The sequence below is a fragment of the Lygodium microphyllum genome, chromosome 13, assembly GCF_053477565.2.
Source record: "Lygodium microphyllum isolate KBCC chromosome 13, Lygodium_microphyllum_v1.1.10, whole genome shotgun sequence".
Lineage (NCBI taxonomy): Eukaryota > Viridiplantae > Streptophyta > Polypodiopsida > Schizaeales > Lygodiaceae > Lygodium > Lygodium microphyllum.
In genome coordinates this window covers 95,992,690-96,012,857 of record NC_141147.1, presented here as the reverse complement: position 1 = coordinate 96,012,857, position 20,168 = coordinate 95,992,690, and the positions used below count along the sequence as shown (strand labels likewise).

Sequence of the window (20,168 nt, the reverse complement as noted above, 5' to 3'; positions counted from 1 at the left end):
AATATGCTTCTATGAAGTGCATCCTTCTCAATATTCCAGCTTGCCAACTGTGACTTGTGAAAGCTGAATTATCATGAATGGATATGAAGAAGAAAAATAGAAGGCCTGATTACGTGTTTGCACACAATTGTGCACATGTAAATCTGGAAAGTAAATACCCAATGCTAGAAGATAATCTCAAATTCCCTATTGATTTCACAATGAGCCATTAAGTTGCTTTAATATACAAATGCATGACGTTAATTCTTGAGTTGTCTACAAATATCCAATGCTTATTTGAATAGTTTCATATGACTTGGAGTTATGAATCTTGTACCAGGGCTCTGACTGGTTGACTAATGCTTGAATGGCCAAAATAATTATTTGCAACCAAATTAAAGAGCACAGGCGATGCCAAAAACTGCACTGCAACTGCTCTTGCAAAATGAATAAGTGTGGTGGGCCAAAAAAGAGAAAGTGAAAGAAGGAATGTATGCATTCTAATGTCATCACAAGAACATGCACCATTCTACACTGTTATAAGCAAGAGGATGCAAAGCATGAACATAATAATATTCAATAAAGAAAAGTAACCAAATTATGAATCATGAGAATACATGAGTTACCAAAAATATGCCACCATATGGTCCTTAGTAGTCTCTTTAGGATTTGGCTATGGTGGTGGTGAGTTTCCCTATGATTTGTGTATGGTATATCAGTCAAGCTTTGAGCCTTGGAGCATGGGGTTGACAACTCGGTTGTTGGAGCACATGGGCTCAATCTAGTGTCTCTTTTGGACTTGAAGAACCATATGAAAGAGAATTGTAAGGAGTTGTGGAGGACTGGTTATATGTCAAATGATTTATTTCCTTTTGCCTAAGGTTTATGCCTCATTGATTTATCTTAGTGGCATCCTATTTCCATGATGGGGGACTCTGTAAAATATTTACCAAGGTTTTGACAAATAGATTGAATTCTTTTAAACCATTGCTTATTCATCCACATTAGTGTGTATTTGTAAGGGACGGAATATCTTGCATATTATTCTTACAGTCTAGATTGGCATTGACTATCCTAAGTTTTCAGATCAAAAGGTGATAGTTCAACTCGAATGTTAAATGCCTTTAAAATCATTTTTAGTACTATGGTTTCTTAAATTAATGTAGAGCTCCCTCTTGAAGAGGGAGAGCTGTCACCTAGGCTAGAAGACAGCAAACATATGCTGGAAAAGTGGTGGAACATGTGTCGCTTGGCTGATGGAGATCAAATGCAAGCTGCAGGAGACTGTCTGGAGGTTGGTGATGACTGTGGAGTGTCAAATGTAGCAGTGGGAGTAACACCAAGCAGGAGGTGGTAGTAGGAGAAGCAGTCACTAGAAGCTGGAGCACCTGGAGGAGTGATGGCAGCAGGTGTGAAGGTTGGATAGCCAAGTGGAGAAAGATTGATGGCTGAAATTTTGCATGAAAGATGATGATTGAATGGGGGCAGCCTACCAATTTATAGATGTGGATGGATCATCTCAAATTAGGGTTCACAAAAACTCTCTCGAATTTTGCCCTGTTTTAGGGTTTTTCATTAAATAAGCATGTTTTGGGGCTGTTTAGGAGGCTACTCAGCATGTAATGCATTTTTAGCTCAACATCCCCTCTTAAGCTCAAAACAAGGCTAGAAAGGAAGGCCAACCCAAGTTTGCCCAAGGTGTCCCATCCCAAAGCAGCCAAGGCCTCGAACAAAGGGTGCATGGCGACTGCCCAATGGCCTACCAAGACTACAAAGGTGATGGTTATCTTACAAAGGGAGTCCAAATAGTCACCCAAGAGAGGATAGGGCATCGGGCAAAGGGTGCTCCCAGTGGCCTATCAAGTCTTGCAAAAGCGGATGGAACCACAATGAACTTAAAAAAGGAATAAAATAAAAGTAAAAAGTGTTTTGAGAGATGGTTTGCAGTGGATTAAGTAATTGTACCATACAAGAGAATAAGAAGGGACGGTTAGGTTCAACCCATCACAAAACAGATAAGCTACCCATCCACTTGAGGATGTTGATGAGGAGGAAAGGGTGATGAAACAATGGTGGTATGGTGTACAAATCATCGGTGGAGACAGCTTAGGATCCGTCAAGTGGTGCTCTGCACAATGAGTATGCTACATGCTGTGAAATACTCATGTAACAAGTTTCACTTGGACAATGTTCCTCGTGGGGAAAGTGGACACTTACCCAAGCACCCTTTACAAAGATGATGAAATCATGCAATGCAAAAGGAGGAGGTACAATAGGGGGGAAAAGGCTGATGCCGAAGACAAGTGCCAAAACTTGTAGAATACCAAGAAGGGTAGCGACCCCTCTCAACCTTGGATGTCAATGCCAAAGGAGGAAGAGAAGCTAGATGTCCGTCTTTGTGTGGTGTTGAGAACTATGATGTGAGGAAACATCCAAACAAGAAGAACATGATAGAAGTTATCACCATGATAGCATCAAAAGAGATGTTGCACGATCTGCCTCAGGAGGGGAAGCCTCCATGCTGGTAGAAGAGCGAAACTCCTAGGAATGGAATGGCATGCATCCCAAGTCTCCAGCCTAGGTAGGATTGGTGTAAATATGCATGCTAGCCCTACATTGAAAACAAAAACCTTGCAAAAGAGATGAAGATTTGGAAGCATAGAGGTTAGTAGTTAGATGCTCCAAAAAACAAAACGAAATTGAAAGGAAAAGCTAATTGAAAAAACAATGCAATGGTGCAAATGCATATGTGTGTAAGTATATGCAGCGAAAGACTTGAGAATGAAAATCTATGGAAAAAATCCTATGGGGTTGATTAAATAGCCTAGACCTGAGAGTGCAAAGATGGAGATAATCTAAGGATGTGGCCACCATTGGATATGCCCATTAGTAGATCTTTGCCAATGAAGCACCTAACAAGGTGGAGAAGGTGGAGAGAGTCTTAGGAGGTGAATGTGAAGTGGATGTGTAAAGTGCAATGGGATCGGTACTTGTATACCAATCAGATAGCCCCTCAGGAGTAGATAAGGATGGTTGTTGACGTTGTCCGTGTGCCACATGTCCAATAGAGCTATTGGGGCTGTGTGTGTAAAACCAATTTTTCTTAGGGAGCTATTGCCAGATGGGTGTTGTTTCTTTGGTTCCATTTGACGAAGGAGAGTCACCCTTGGTTTGGCTTGCCTTCGCATCTTGCGAGTTCTTGCCACTATTGGTTTTAGCTTGTGAAGAAGACAACCAATCCCCTCTTTAAATAAGTATGTGTGGAGGATTTCTTGTGGACTTGGTCATGTAGCCTTGCGTAATGCAAGAACTGGTACTCAAACTCATAGAAGGTCGGTAATCTAGATAGTGAGATAATGTGCTAGATAAAATGGAAGTATTTGTTGGGTAACTTGTTCAAGAATGTGACCTGATCTTTGTCTAACTTTGGGAAGCTAGTAGTGGCAAACTTTGTGAGTAAATATCGATATTCAACCAACTTCACTTCAGATCATCCTCTTCCTTAATGGAAAAATCTTGAATGAGATGACTCCAATGCTCAGATGCAAGGGAAAAATGCTATAACTGAGAGTGGAACTCAAGGAGTAACCCTTATATTAACTCAACATTGGCTGTGGCATTGCGGGCTCTCCATTGATGGATGTGTTTAGGGTGAGCTAATCGAAGGTTTGACATAGTATCTAGACCAATGACAAGGTCCCCAAGTCCTTGAAATTCAAGCAATTATTGCATGAAGTTTAGTTAAGTGGTGAAATTCGACCTGTTAAAATGAGTCTTATCCGCAAAGGCATTCTTGGCCGTTGCAACAAGAGTCGTAATGCTAGGAGATGGATAACGTGTGTAAGGAGGGTAGGGTGGTATAGTGGAGTACACTTGGGAATTAATCCTAGTGTGCCCACCATGCATGCGAGAAGTGTGCACAGTGGATCCGAATGTGGGCATGGGCTGACTAGGCATGGGTATGGTAACCGCATAAGGAGCCTAGGGAGGAGGGATAGGGATACATTGAGCAGAGGATGGAAACCCCTGCGTAAGAACCATAAGCAGAGGATAGATGTGTTTACTTGCGGATAGGTAGAGGAAACTATGTGAAAGGGTTGCATGCCTTGTAATGAAGCCCTATGGTACAAAGTGGCTTGAGGATAAGTGCATGGTACAATGTTAAAGGGCGACATTCCTTGGAACAATATACGGTGATGTGAAGTGATAGGAAAGTGTGAGTACGAAACGGATAATGTGAATGTGCTAGAAGCGGAAATAGAGGTTGCAACTCCCAATGTTGGGGATATGGATGTGGAGTGTAATCCAAGGTTTTGGAATGAAAAAGAGAGGAAATCGAGAGGGTGGGATGGGAGGGATTTGAGAACAATGGCTTACATGCTCAAATGAACCAAAAGATGTAGATATACCGGATGAAGGATGTTTCCTTCAAGAGGCCCCTCTATTGAAGTTTACATATAGAAAATCATTCGGATCTTGCACACCAAAAGGAGAAGTAGGAGAGGATTTTGATTCATACAACTAAAAGGGGTTGTGCGAACTTGACACTGGGTGTGGTTGAGATGAAGAAGATGGGCCACTAATGGTCGCAAATGTTGTGTGTCCTCCATGATTGGAGAGGTGGCCAGCCTCACCAACCAGTCTGGATGGAGTAGCAAAGCTGGTCGGAGGGGTGTAAGGTTGATTGTACATGATGCATAAATACTCTTCAAACTCTTCCTCTATCATGAGACTAAAATTTGGAATAAGAGAAAACAAAGAAGGTGAAGGTGAAGGTGGGGTGTCATCTTCCTCGCCAAGTCCATACTGCCTCCTCAAGGCCTCCAGTGATGGAGAAGCCTGATAAGAGATCATGGGGTCCTGAGAAGGTGTTTGAGACATTGTGGTTCGGTTTCAACCATATGTAGAAAATATTTGGAGGAACTACTAGGGTGCAAAACTCAAATCTTGAAAGCAAAACTTAAAACTCAAACATAGAAACAAAACACAAATAAAAGGTGAGAGAAAGAGAACAACTTTGAAGTGAATGAATACTGTACATGAATGGAAGAGTGTACAAAGTGCTTAAGGGCAGAGCAGTAGTGTTGGAGAGTGACGTCCACCGGAGACGGATTCCAAGTATTGTGACCACCAGTCGGAGTATTGGAGGTGAGGAAACAATCAAATATAGATGCCAGAGGCTGTTAGAACACTTGAAGTCAATAGGGAAAGCTATGGAGGAGGCAGGTGGCAGCCAGTAGCTGCAAATGCAGATGTGTTGCTATTGCTTGAAGAGGGAGAGTTGATGCCTGGCTTGGAGGACAGCAATGCAGGCAGGAGAAGGGGTGGAGCACTTGTCACCTGGCTGGTGGAGATCAAACACAAGCTGCAAGAGACCGTCTGGAGGCTGGTGATGATTGTGGAGTGTCAAAGCTAGCAATGGGAGTAACGCCAGGTAGGATGCAGCAAGAGAAGCAGTCGCTAGAAGCTAGAGCACTTGATGGAGTGCTGGCAGCAAGAGAAGTAGTTGCTAGAAGCTAGAGTAATAATTGGAGTGATGGCAATAGTTGCAAAGGTTGGACAGCTATGTGGAGGAAGATGATGGCTGAAAATCTGCACAAAAGATGATGATTGAATGGGGGCAGCTTGTTTATTTATAGATGTGGATGGACCTGTTAGACAGTCATTTCTTGGACAGTTGTACGGCAGTGCCATGTCAGCACAGTATGGATGCCACGTCAGCAGGCGCAGTCGGACAGTCTGCAGTCGGACAGTTTTTCTGCAGTCGGCTGTATTTAATGCAGCCAACCTGGTGCTGGTATTTCTTATTTTCTTGGCTATATACAGCCAGTTGGTGGCACACTCTTTTATTATTCTGATCTTGAGATCTGTTGGCTGAGACAGACTGCGCTCGGGCTGATGGAGATTGAGGTCTTCAAGACAGAGACACACTTTGATATTTCCTCTGCCCCCGTGTATATTTTTGCACTCCTATACAGCATACTACACTGCAGATTTTGTGTGTTACACTGTTTCCTTTTCTCTCTCTCTCCTCTCTGTGTTCACTCTCTCTCAGTCTTTGTTCTACGCTTCCGCATCCCCGCACTTTGACATGGTATCAGAGCGGTGAAGACGAACTGACTGAGTGCTGAACCTACCTGAAGAGGAGATTTCGCAGTGACACGAGATTGCTTTTCTAGGATTCGAGGGCGAGTAGGAGAGCTGTGCATCGGATCAAGGCTGAAGCAAGCGTGGGCATGTGGGAAAGGAGTCCAACTGGTGAATTTACTGCAGGTTATTGCTGTTCGAAGGGAAGGAGGCTGCTTTTTAGGCCTTCCATTGCAGATTTTACCTTTTCATCGCCTCCCACGGGTGAAGAAGGTTTGGGCAACGGAGGAACCAGCCCTAGAAGGCTGCATTTACACAGTCAGAGGGGGCTGATTTTGGTTTGTGCAAGCATTGTAGGTGAACATGTCTACCGAGAAGACTGATTTGGAGCTCCAGGTGATCATGGACAGGAAGGTGCTTGTCCTACCGGCTTTTCCAGTGGATCAAAAGCTTGATGGTGACAATTACCGAAATCTGGCGGGTGATGATGTTGGCCATTTTGGAGTCTTATGATTTGGCAAAACTAGTGATGGAGGAGATTAACATGCCCTCGGTGAGAGATGAGTCCAAACTCTCTTCCAATGCTCGTGCGGAGTTGACCAAGGCCCAGTCTCATTGGGATAAACTGAATGCCAGGATTTGTTCTTTTCTTTTTCTGTCTTGCACCACACCTGTTATAGATCACATCGAGCACTTGACGGTGGCTCGAGAGATATGGCTGGAGCTTGACCAGATGTACAACTAGATGACCTTGATGAAGAGGGTTTCTTTGAAGGTGCAGATGCGGATCTTGTCCGTGAACAAGTCTTCTTCGCTTCGGAAACACATCAATAAGCTTCGGCAGTTTTAGATGCAGGTTCAAAATGTGGGGAAGCCTATTTCCTCCAAAGACATGGCGATCACTTTATTGTCCTAGTTGCCGCCATGATTTACTACCTTTTATTCCACTTTTATTGCTTCAAGGCGGGAGTTGACTCTTCGGTGGGAAGAGTTGGTTCCTATGGTCTTGGACCAAGAGGAACAATTGAAGGGATAGACTGCTTCCAAATCGGAGGCATTGGTTGGTCAAGCCTCTCAGAAGAAGGGAAAGGACCAAAAGAAGAAGGAGGACAACAAATCCAAGAAGGACAAGGAGAAGGAATCGACTTGCCATATTTGTGGTAAGACCGATCACTAGAAGAAGGATTGCCCCGACAAAGACAAGAAGGACACGAAAGATTCTGGAGCGGTTGCTACATCCTCATCAGCTGCTTTTCTATACTTAGCAGTCATTGAGGACTCTACATAAAAAACTTCTGATGTTGCGATGGCAGCTCCCCAGGCTTGTGAGTGGATCATGGATAGTGGTGCCTCCTGGCACACGACTCCTCCTCCCATTGGTGTTGCCCATTTGCGTCCTTCGCATGGGCAGATTCTCATTGGAGAGAGCTCTTCTGTGTTTATTGCTGCGCGGGGTGAGATGCAGCTTATTCCAGATGGATGTGGTGGTACCCACACTTCCAAGGTGTTGCATGTGCCAGGCTTGGGGTATCATTTGCTTTCGGTCCATAACATTTGTGCTCTTGGCCTCTTGGTGGAGTTTGACAGTGATACTGTTCGAGGCCTTGATTGTGGATCGAGGAAGGTTCTCTCTGCAGGGTATGAGGAGAATGGCATCTACAAATTGAAGTCTTCTACATCTCTTACATCTCTTCTTCTTACCTCTCAGACACAGTCTAAGCTATGGTATGCTCAGTTTGGCCATTTGAACTATGAGTACCTTCGGAAGGCGTCGCGAGGGTCGTTTGTCCGAGGGCTGCTGAATATAGTGGTGAGCCATCAGCCATGTGTCTCTTGCATTCGTGGGAAACTGCATCGGGATGTGATTCCCAACAAAGCTTCGAGGCGGTCTACTTCACCTTTGGAGCTTGTATCTACGGATTTGTGTGGCCTGATGAGGACCGAGTCCCTGAAGGGGAGCTTGTACTTCATGTTGATTGTAGATGACTACAATAGACTGACATGGGCCTATTTCTTGACATTGAAGTTGGAGGCTTTCTCTCACTTCAAGGATTGGCTTCTTTTTTAGGAGAACCGATTTGGCCGGTGACTGAAGACCTTGCGTTCCAACAAGGGCGGTGAATTTATGTCTGATGAGTTTGCTCATTTTTGTACAGACAGGGGCATTCGCTAGGAGTTTGTTAACACCAACACTCCTCAAGAGAATGACATTTTGGAGCGGAAAAACCGAAGTGTGATCAAGATGGCACGCACCATGATGGAGCATCGCCAGACACCTCAGTTTCTGTGGGCCGAGGCAGTGGCTACCGCAGTTCACATCCTCAATCGATCTCCCACTTCGGCCGTTGACAGGATGATACCTTTTGAGGCTTACTTTGGGACTACGCCTGATGTCTCTTATTTCAGGCTGTTTGGGTGTGACACCTATATGCACATCTCGAAGACACAGTGTGACAAGTTCCAGGTGACTTCCTGACGACAGGTTTTTGTTGGCTACAGCTCCCAGTCCCAAGGTTATCGTTTGTTTGATCTCGTCAAGCGGGATGTCTACACGAGCCAAGATGTGCGGTTCGTGGAAGTTCCGACCACTAAAGGGGAGGAGCACCCCGTCCTTGGAGATCCAGGAGAGAGTTAGGCTCCCGAGACAGTTCCTTTGGAGCTAGAGCTTGTTGATGGAGATTCTTCTTCTGATTCCGAGTCTTCCCTTCCACTGGCCACCCCCGAGGAGCTTCCACTAGTGGATGTTCCTGAGTCTTCAGCAGATGGAGAGCGGCGGGGGGAGGTCTGGCCTCCTCGTTGGGCCCATGACACACTCCGAGATTTAGGGATCAAGGGGGTCCTTGAGGAGTGGGAACCGCAGGATGGACCCAGAGGTCACGGAGGAATCAAGCACATTCTACGAAGCTTGTTTGCTCTAACTATTGTTTGATGACCCGTGTTGTGTAGGATCGTGAGCTCACTTTAGTGAAGGAGGCTTTGTAGTCTGACCATTGGCGGAAGACTATGGAAGTCGAGTTGGAGGCTATTGAGAGGACTGTCACTTGGTCTCTTGTGCCTCGTCCCTCTCACAAGAAGGTGATTGGCGTCAAGTGGGTCTTCAAGACCAAGTACCTTAGCGATGGTTCTTTGGACAAGCACAAGGCTCGCCTTGTTGCTCAAGGTTTTGCTCAGCACCCTGGCATTGATTTCCATGACACTTTTGCCCCCACTGCTTGTATGGCAACTATTCGCATTGTTCTTGCCTTGGCTGGCCATAGGAGATGGCTTGTCTATTAGTTGGTAGTGAAGTCGGCCTTTCTTAATGGTGATTTGTAGGAGGAGATCTATGTTGAGTAGCCTTGTGGCTTTGGGTCCTCGAATGGACAAGTCTACAGGTTGAAGAAGGCCTTGTATGGCCTCAAGTAGGCTCCACGTGCATGGAACAAGAAGATTAACTCGTTTCTTCAGTCGTAGTTGGGATATGGGCGCTCCAAGGCCGATCCACAGCTTTATGTGCACACTTCCGAAGTTGGTCGTGTGTTGTATGTTGATGATTTGATTCTGGCAGGGGCTCATTCCCAGAAGGTCCGAGAGACCAAGACAGCTTTACATAAGACGTTTGAGATGACGGATTTGGGGCTTCTTCATTTCTTCTTGGGTCACAAGATTTATCAGTCTCAGAGGGGGATTTTCAGCTCTCAGCAGAGATACACTTAGGAGCTCTTGGTGACTTTTGAGATGGAGATTTGTCGGACCATTTCTACTCCTATGGATCCGAACTGGAAGGCCACTTCACACTCAGATTCTCCATTGACAGATGCTCTCCACTACTGTTAGTTGATTGGATCCTTGATTTGGCTTCTCAACACTTGTGTTGATCTTTGTTTTGCTGTGGGTCTTTTGGCAGGGTTATGAGTGAACCCAAACAGGTGCATTGGCATGTTGCCCTGAGGATTCTTTGGTATTTGAGAGGAACCTTTGACTTACGGATTTCTTATCCAGCAGGTACAGATGCTTCAGATCTTGTTCTTGCAGGTTGGAGTGGCTTGGATTGGGCTGGCAATGTGGACCACCGGCGGTCTACCACAGGTTACTGTTTTACCTTGGGTACAGGTGTTATCTCTTGGAGTAGCAAGAAGCAGCCAATGGTAGTCCTTTTTTCTATTGAGGCGGAGTATCAGGCTGCGTCTTCCACAACATGTGAGGTTGTGTGGCTTCAAAGATTGTTGGAGGAGCTTGGCTGCCCCCAGACTCGTCCTACCCTTCTGTGGTGTGACAATGAGAGTTGCATTGCCTTGGTGCGGAATCCTGTATTCTGTGCCTGGACGAGGCACATTGAGATCAAGTATCACTTCATACGAGAGAATCTTCTGGATGGGACCATTGATGTGGAGTACTGCAAGACGGAGGATAATCTTGCAGATTTGTTTACGAAGGCACTTCCCCAGGCTCTTCTTCGGCAGCATTCTAGATCCCTCTGTCTTTTGACCCGTCCAGGATCTTAGAGGGGGTGTTAGACAGTCATTTCTTGGACAGTTGTACGGCAATGCCACGTCAGCACAGTACGGATGCCACGTCGGCAGTCGGACAGTTTTTCTGCAGTTGGCTGCATTTAATGCAGCCAACCTGGTGCTGGTATTTCTTATTTTCTTGGGACGGAGATCGAGCTCTTCAAGACAGAGACACACACAGATATTTTCTCTGCCCCCATGTATATTTCTGCACTCCTATACAGCATACTACACTGCAAATTTTCTGCGTTACACTGTCTCCTTTTTTTTCTCTCTCTTTTTTTTTGTAAAAGGTAATTGTATTAATTACGAAAAAAAGGTACAAGTTTACATGATTACATGATTATAAAATACACGAGGGCCCTAGGCCAATGTGTGGAAAATCCCAGTACTAATCCACGAAAAAGGTTACACAAATCATGGCAAGGACCCAGAGGCAATTGCCATATGCTAGGGAAGCAAGTCCTCCCGAGGGAGCAAGTCCGAGTGCCGAATGAGATCTATTTGCCAATGCAAGAGCTGGGCAATGTGTCTCGGTACATTAGAGGCCGAATCAAAGAGAAAGGCATTCCGCGTGGTCCAAATGTGCCAGCATCCCAGTATCTGAAAAAGTGGAATAAGATCTTCATATGTAACTGTGGCGGTGTGGGGTACTTTGGGCGCACAAAAACCCAATTGAAAGGAGTTAGTGAGGACCCCACCACTGCGCGCCAGACTTGTGACAAGAGTGACCAGATATTCTTGGCGAGTGGGCAAGAAAGAAATCGATGTCTGGCCGATTCCACAGTAGTGGTACAGAAGAAACAATTGCCATTCGAAATTCTACGCTTGGAAAGAGCCGAGGCAAGAGGAAGACCACCAATCATTACCTGCCAAAGAAAGACCTTGCATTTGAAAGGTGTCTTATTCAACCAGCCCTCCATCACAGTTGCCTTCCATCATGACTGCGTTTTCCGCAATCCCCATACAGTATTAGCTTTCACACCCAGCCATTGATGATCTTGAATGAGAAGATGATACACCTGATTAGCAGAGGCCTTTTCCAGACTCACGCGGCCTGTAAGGTCCCAATCCTGCCAAGGACCACAGCCAGGGCAGGAAAGCGTTGCCTACCCTGAAGCACTGACAAAAGCTGTTCCCATAAATCACGGTATCCGTGTGGGATCCTGAAAAGTCTCCTAGCAGTATGAAACGATGCGAGGACATTGCAAGTGGCAAGGGTAGCATCCGCAACCGAAGTCACACCCAAACGGGCCATGCGGTTAAATCTCGGTCTGAGCTGATGTTTGTCTTCCCATGAAAGTAGTCTGAAGACTGCCAATAATTCCAGTTGAAAGGAGTTAGTATGCAAGCGGTCCTCCACTCGATGCCAACGGGCCTTTTGGAGCACCACTTTCAGAGCCGACCAAGTGTAGTAACAGAGAGGAAGAGGGACTGGAAAATTGAGAGTCTGCATTAAGGACATGCCACCAGGAGGCCCGAAGTCGTTTATTACCATGACGTAGCCCACTGTCCTCAAGAAAATAACGGGCTATAATGGTCCACGGGTGATGATCCACACACATGGCGCGAAAAAGAGACCAACGAAGAGCCAGCATATGAGTTTCAGCATCCAAAATAACTCCACCACCCATGCGTTTAGGGGTACATGTATGTGACCATGAAATCCACGAAATACCTACTTGCAATGAATCCTTCTTCCATAACATGAAACGAATGGGGCAAGTGAGAGCCTTCGAAGTAGTAGGAGTCCACGGCAGCAATGGCAAGAAATATGTTAGCATTGGCAGCATAATTGTCTGAGCCATTTTGAGGCGGATATGGAATGGCCACGCTTGCGACTTCCAATACAAAAACTTTGCTGCCAGTTTTTGTGAAATCCACTCCAGTAGTTCCTTTGGCCGAACATCCAACCCCAATGGGTATCCAAGTTGCCTTACAATGGAGCCACGGGAAACAACCTAGCTCTGCCAGCCCTGCCAGCCTAATGACTGTAAATCAGGCTCCGTGCAACTGAGTATGGCTGATTTAAAGGCATTGATGCGAAGACCAGAAGCATGACCAAAGAGCGTCCAGACATCTAATGCCTTTCCAATGTTGTCCCTGTCCGCCCGCAAAATCATAAAGCTATCATCAGCCAAAGATTGGCTATTGAAGTGCTGTCCCAAAGGAAGAGACAATCCGGCCAGCTAAGCGGAAGCCGCCATTGAGGATAACATTGAAAGGACCGGGTGAGTCGCCAGGGCAAAGAAGAGAGGACTCAAAGGGCAACCCTGTCTGACCGACCGTGTAAGGAGAAATGGCTCTGTAACCCCACCATTGAGCATAACTCTTGAAGAAGCCGCAGCACTAATGGTGTAGATCAATTGGGACATGTGAGTACCAAAACCCATAGCAGACATGAGTTCTGCAATGAAAGACCAGTCTAAATAGTCAAAAGCCTTTTCCAAATCCAATTGAATCAATACCACTTCCTGACTGGAGTGCCTCGTATAGTCAATAGCCATTTACACATTTAAGATATTATGCAGAATGTTGCGGCCCTTGATGAAACCATATTGGAGAGGATGCACAATAGCTGGGAGGTGCTTGTGAAGCCGATTCGCCAACACTTTGGAGAAGATTTTATACATCGAACCCATCAAAGAAATTGGTCTCCAGTGTTGCAGCATTGACGCCGAAGGGACCTTTGGAAGCAGTTTGATAAGGCCTTCTTTCCATGAGGAAGGTATCACCCCTGTTTCCCAAACTTGCTGAAACATAGCCGCCAATGGCTTCACCAGCTGGGTGGCCGAGTGCTCAAAGAATTCATTGGTGAGACCATCCCAACTAGGACTTTTATCCTTAGGCAGGTGTAACAAAACATCCATAACCTCCTCCTCGCAAATATCTGCCTCCAAAGTAGCTTGCATATCAAGTGGAACCTGCTGGTGGACCAGATCATAGAAGACCGAGCGTGCATGCGTAACCTGGCTAGAAGGCGACGGAGAAGAACCAAGAAGATCCATAAAATAATTTCTGCACATATTGACAATGGTCTGCGGATCAGTGACCATGCGACCTTCTGAATCCTGGAGTCTAGTCATATTTTCTCGAGCAGGAGAAGCATGCAAGGCGCGAAAGAACTTATGAGACTGACAGGCACTATCTTGCAATGTGTCAGTCAAGTTATGCAACTTGGCCTGCTGATAAGATTTCAACTGAAACACTTGAATAAGATGAGCCAATTGCATCTCTAGTGACAGCAGAAATTCATCATCTGGGGTGTCCACCAGCAGCGAACGGACCAAAGCCAATAAGTCCTCCGCTGCATGTCGACGTCGTTGACAAAGAGAGGCATGATGGATCCCATACTGCCGAGCAACCCGCTGGACATTAGCGAGCAGCCGTGCAAAGGAAGCCAAGCCCTCAGAGGCGAAGTCCAATAAGAACCTCCCAATCAATTGCTACATATAGCCCTGAAAGACTGGATGCTTCAAATAAGACGAGATGAAACGTAAAGGGAGTCTATCCAGCAACTGCATAAAAGGTGCAATAGGTTGTGCAAGCATCTCAAGGTGGAGGGGGAAATGGTCCGACAATGCATATTGCTGCAAGACTTTCATTTCCAGCATCTCAGGAAGAAAATCATCCCCCTGCATGATATACATTCGGTCCAACTGCGACCAAGTAGTTGCATATTGTGCCGAATGAAAAGTAAACCCTGAAAAAGAAGGGCGGAGCCACGACCAAAGATCTTACTTAAGTACGTGAAGAGCAAAGGCATTTCACACCCAGCTTTCCGGAGCATCCATTACCGAATGCCCTGAAGTGGATTGAGAAGAGTCAACACACATATTGAAATCTCCCATCAAAAAACCCCTTCGGCCAAGTGACATCGAGCTTTGCAAAGTCGACCAAAGATCCCGTCGAGATGCGGGATCATTCAGAGCATAGAGGCCCAGCAACCATAAAACCTCTCCTTCAAATAAGACTTCGATTACCAGAAAGCGGCCCTGTACATCATTTTTAATAAGAACAGGATGGTATTTCTCATGGACAATCATCAGCACGCTCGAATAGTGCATAGCATGTGTCCCCGCATAAAACAGGCGGAATCCATGACAATCCACAACTTTTCCTGCTTCACCGTGACTCTTGTGCTCAACTACATACAAGACATCCCACTGGTTCTCATGCAAGACAGTCCACATGGCATGTTGCTTATGACGAGAGCAAATGCCTCGCACATTCCACGTGGCTATCTTCATATATCTTCAAAAAAGAGAATCAGGAATGAGGCACCTGTTGCCTCGATTTCACCTTTTCCACGAGAGCGTCCTGAACACCCTCATCCAGAAAATCAGCCAACACTGCAAAAGAATTCTGGCGGCCTGCTTTAGAGGTAGATGGAATAGACTTTCCTTGTAGATTGATTACGGGGGGTAGAAGGGGCCATAGTACGCACAGCATGCCGTGAAGAGAACATTTCTTTCCTGCGCATATACGTGCGCACGGAATCCTGTGAAGCATTAGGCCCAGAATGCGCCAGGCCTGCATCCAACTTTTTACCTTTTTTTGGACATGCCTCGATCCAATCAGTGCTACGGGAATCCAAACCCAGGACCTGTTGTTTACCTTTATCCACAACATTAGGTGGTTGGAGGGCCTCCTATGCCGGGGCATCAAGCACCATGTCATCCTTAGACAGCACAACATGCGCATCATCGGAAGACGGTTGTCTTTCTGGGCATTCAGCCATAAAATGCCCCAATTTACCACATGAAAAGCAGTGTCCTGCAAAGTTGCCCCATTTCAAGCGAAAGTGCAAAGGATGCATGCTAGAGCAATTGAGGCGAAGCACGCAGGCCTTTTCCTGGCCGTGTCCCATAACATGCATAAATGGTTTCGATTCATAGCCCTTAGGCTTGGGGGAACCAGCACCGTTCCCACAACCGCCATCGCATCCTTTAACAATGGCCAATAGACCGCCGGACAATTTTCCACTTCCACCCACACCGGGCATTCTCATTGAAGCAGGCGCTGGAAGTCTGCCATAGGGCGCCATGGCACAGCATGGACCAAGCGGCAATCAAAGAATAATGGCACCTTGGACAGGAGCTCAGCCTGATGTGTCTCTGATTTCAGCAGCACCTCATAAAAGCTGAGGGGTCCAAGGAAGATCTCCTCAACACACTCCCCTTGCAAAAAATGGTGCAGCCACTGGCGAATATGGGAAAGCACTGGGATCCTGCCAGTGAAGAAAAGTATAACGGCACGGTCATAAAACACCGAAAAAGACCGCAAGACTGATTTCGGGTTCACTGTGGCTTCCAGCACGTCATTAGTTCCCGAGTCAGAAAAAGTTTCATGATTATGCTGGACATAATCGGCAAGCAGAGTATTGGCAAAGTCCAACAAATGCTCCCAGTCAATCTCCTACGAATCCACAGGATCAGAGGCAACCTACGCATAGGAACGTTCCTGAGGGCCATTGTCTCTTCAAAAGTATGCTTGGAGCGTTTACCCGCAGGTGGCAGTTCAGAAACCGAAGGCATCTCCTCCGTGCACGGCACCATATCCTCCGGCTTCTCTATATTAGAATCAGGGCCAAGGGCTGCCACCGTCCTGTCTAGAAAATCCATATCCAAGCCAGCCATACTGCTATCGTCTCTCTCTGTCAGGGCGCGCAGCCAAGGGCAATGTTGCAGGGCAGGTCAGCCGACGTCACAGGTCAGGCGACGTCTCGGGTCTGCAGGGCAGGTTAGCCGACCTCACAGGTTTTGCAGGGCGGGTTCAGTAGGGCGGGTCAAATGAGGGGCGAGGCGGGCGCACCGACACAAGGAATCGCGAGGCAGATCTTCATGCAGACGCAGGGACCGCGGCGGACAGGGAACTCAGCACAGTTGTGCGCGCGGGGTCTCGCAGACGGGCCAGTCGTCACACCCTCGCTGTCAGGCACAGAACTGAGGACGGCAGAATAGGATAGGGCGATGCAGATCACCAGGCCAACGTCAGCAGGGACAGGGAGCTAACGGACAGGCAGGACACGACAGCGCAACCTAGGCACAGACCCTGTGTTGGTGACCCGTCCGTCGCAGAGCAAGGCGACGTAGGCAAGAAGGTGGCACGAGACAGCAGGTTGCTGGCTAGGGTTGGGCGCGAGGACACGAACAGGGCCAAACGTTGGTCGAAGGTAGCAGACGAGGGGTGGGTGCGATGACACGAGCAGGGCAAGTCGTTAGTCGAAGCCAGCAGACACGTCCGCTAGACGGGGAAACAGATCCGCCATCGCCCACGCACCAGACGCCTCGTCATTGCCCCCCTCTCTCTCTCTCTCTCCCTTTTTTTTTCTCTCTTTTTTTTTCTCTCTCTCTCTCTTCTTTCTGTGTTCACTCTCTCTTAGTCTTTGTCCTACGCTTCCACATCGCTGCACTCTAACAGGACCCTCCCAAATTAGGTTTCATAGAAATTCTCTCAAACCGTGCCCTATTTTAGGGCTACTCATTAATTAAGCATGTTTTGGGGCTGTTTAAGTGGCTAATCAACATGTAATGCATTTTTTGGCTCAACATTGGGCAAGTGGCCACTCGATCAAATCCATCAATAGGATCCATTGTGGACAGACTTGAAAGATGTGTTGAGGTGTGGGACTTCAGCTCCATGCCACTAGTTGATGTCCACTCGACATCCTAGCCATTGCTATGCTTGTAGTGCTAGTCCTACCTCTCCTAGCCAGTGAGAGACGTAGTCTGCTATTTAGTCCCTCACGACCTCATCCAATAGACCTATTGATGGGGCTCCTGAGTGAGAAGACTGAAGGAAGTAGGTGTAGTTCTGCGCATATGGTGGTGCAAGTAGGTGAGCTTTATTACCCCTTGACTTGTAGATCACAGAGATCTCCACCTCTAGGGGAAGCAGAAACTCTACATGTCTTGCTACTCTCTTGTATAACCATAGGCCATAGTGCATGGGGAGCTGGCACTATTATAGAACTAGTGGTGGTGTGAGAGGGGGAGGTAGGTTGTTAACGAGAAGAGCTAGCAGGGGTGTGGGGGTTGTGGCCCTCCGTGGGAGGAGGCAGCGGCCGGGGGGGGAGGGGGGAGGCGCTACTATATTGGGGATGAGGGGGGATGGGATATAAACTGTGGTAAGGGTTTTTTTTGGGGGGGGGAGGTTTGTGTTGCGGGTGGTACTATGGGCTGTGTTGCCCTTGGGGGGCGGGGGTATAGGGGGAGTCCACTTCAAATGAGGATCTATCTCACACCCCCAACCCTCTATTGGTGAGGTTGGAGTGCAGTATAGGTTGCGGTCCATCTTGTCGCTTCCCCCTCTTGTTGGACCCTCATGAAATCCTTGTCATCCTTCTGTATAGCTGCTTGTTGAGCCGCCTTCACACCAAAGCAAGTACACTCGGCCTGGTGTCCAAAGCCATGACATCATAAGCATGGACTGGGTTGCCCTGTCACATTGGGCTGTTGTCTAAAGATGTGCCTACCAGTCTCAATCTCTAAAAATTTTGGTGTTTTTTGTGAAGAAATGCCCTCACACAGAAACACAAATAACACTGTACGACAATGCGTAGACTGATAGAAGAACACAATTAGGGTCAGGGAAACTTAGAGACAATGAACACAGAGAATGAATGAAGTGATATGACTATTGAATATACAATGCTCATGTAGTAAACACAGTATGTAGTGAATGAATACTGTATCTCGAACTCCAGTATCTCAAGGATCAGGGTAGGGATAATGAGCTAGAGAGTGTGTCGTACTCCAAACCGATCCTAAGAATCGCAGTAAGGCAGCCTCTGGATGTTGAACACAAGCAAATGCAACCAAGGAAGGCTGAATTTAATGTAGATGGTAGTGCAAGAGAGAGAAAGACTAAAAACGTTGGCTGTAGGAGAGAAGACAACAAACCCAGGCTGCAGGAGAGAGAAAGACTACAAACATAGGAAAAGCCACCAACAATAGTCAGTATGCTGAAATCCGCTTTGAACAGTGTGCGGTAGGCTGGAAACAGGTGCCAGATTGTTGTAGACAGCAATGACCAGCTTGGTCCACGATGTTCTCCACGTCCGGGGTGTGAGTAGCAAGTTGAAATACCTGAAATTTGCAAAAACGAGATCAAGGGTGAATGGAGAGTAGCATACTTGTTTGCAGAAAGTTTGGGCCTTCCCAAGTGGGTTTGTGCTTATGGGATACAAACACTCTCTAAACAAGGTTTCTTCCTCAATTAAGCATGTTTTGGGGCTGTTTAAGTGAAGCTAATGCATTTTTAGCTCAAGACCCCCTCTCAAGCCCAACAATGGTGCCATGAGAAGTAGGCCAACCAAGCTCTCCTCTTCCTCCCCCCCCCCCCCAACCATCTTATCTTTTACCCTAAGGCGTCCTACCCCAAAGCAGCCAGAGCATCATACAAAGGGTGCACGTCGGCTGCCCAGTGGCCTACTAAGACTACAGAGTTGATGGTTATCTTACCAAGGGAGCCCAAGTCATTACCCTAGAGAGGCCAAGGCATCAGACAAAGGGTGCACGTCGATTGCCCAATAGCTTACCAAGTCCTGCAAAGGCGGATGGAATTAGCTATGGATTTTTTTTTGGAGGGCTTTGTAGTTTTGATAGATTGAACATTAAGTGAGGGTTTCAAATCAGTTTTCATCCTATTGAGTATCCGTGCCCCAAATGAGAGAGTGATAAGAGATGGTCACACCTAAGATTTTCACAAAATAAGCATACAATTCCTACTAGTACTGGGTGTGGACAAAGAAGGAAAATGGCTAAGGTGTGGGTGATACAAATATAGGAAAGATATGAAGCAAGCAAGACAAGCAAAGCAAGCAAGCAAGCTAGGGAGAATTGCTTTGGAGATTGCCATGTGCAATGCCACGAATATAGTGGATCAAGAGTTGACCACTCCAAAAGATTGAAAAGAGATAAATGCGTATAGATGCATGTTTATATGAACAAAATGCCAATGCATGGGATAATGCAAAGGGAGATATAAGATGTTATGGTTACGCAAAATGCAATGCAACGATGCTACTTGGACATTACCCTCACATAGGAATTGCTTACTTGCCCAAGTGCCCTTTTACAATCATGTCATCTTGACAGTGCAGATGAAGTGACAGGTGTTCATAAGTATAATACAAAAGAATAAATGAATGAATGAATGTCTAAAAATTATAAATATCATAACTATCGCTATCAAGAGAAGTAGCCGCCCCCTCTCAAACTGGAAGGGAAAGCAAGAGGAAAGCACCTCTACCTGTCAATTTGAAGTAGGGGAGGGTGTACCCAAGTTGATCTTGGGTAAAAGGTACTAAAGAAATGGCTGGTTGACCACTTTGGTCAAAATGTCTACAAAATTGTGCGATGAGGGCACAAACTCTAGGTGGATAGTGCCTAGCTCAACCTGCTCTCTGGAAAAGTGTAAGTGGATTCTCACATGCTACGTCTGTGGTGTGATGATCGGATTGCTTGCAAGGGCAATGGCACTCTGGTTGTTGCAATAGACAATGATAGGAGAGTTACAAGGAAAGTGAAGCGCCACCGGTAAGCTCCTCAGGTAGATGGCCTTGGCGGTGCTATCGAAGAGAGCTCTATACTCAACATTGGTCGTGGA

The 20,168-nt window shown here is 46.6% G+C and overlaps 1 protein-coding gene across 2 annotated transcripts in view; it reads left to right on the top strand.

Annotated features, from left to right (window-relative positions):
* The window catches only part of ALDH6B2 (aldehyde dehydrogenase 6B2), a 185,983-nt gene that overhangs the window by 84,187 nt on the left and 81,628 nt on the right, over nt 1–20,168 (top strand). The window lies entirely within an intron of this gene.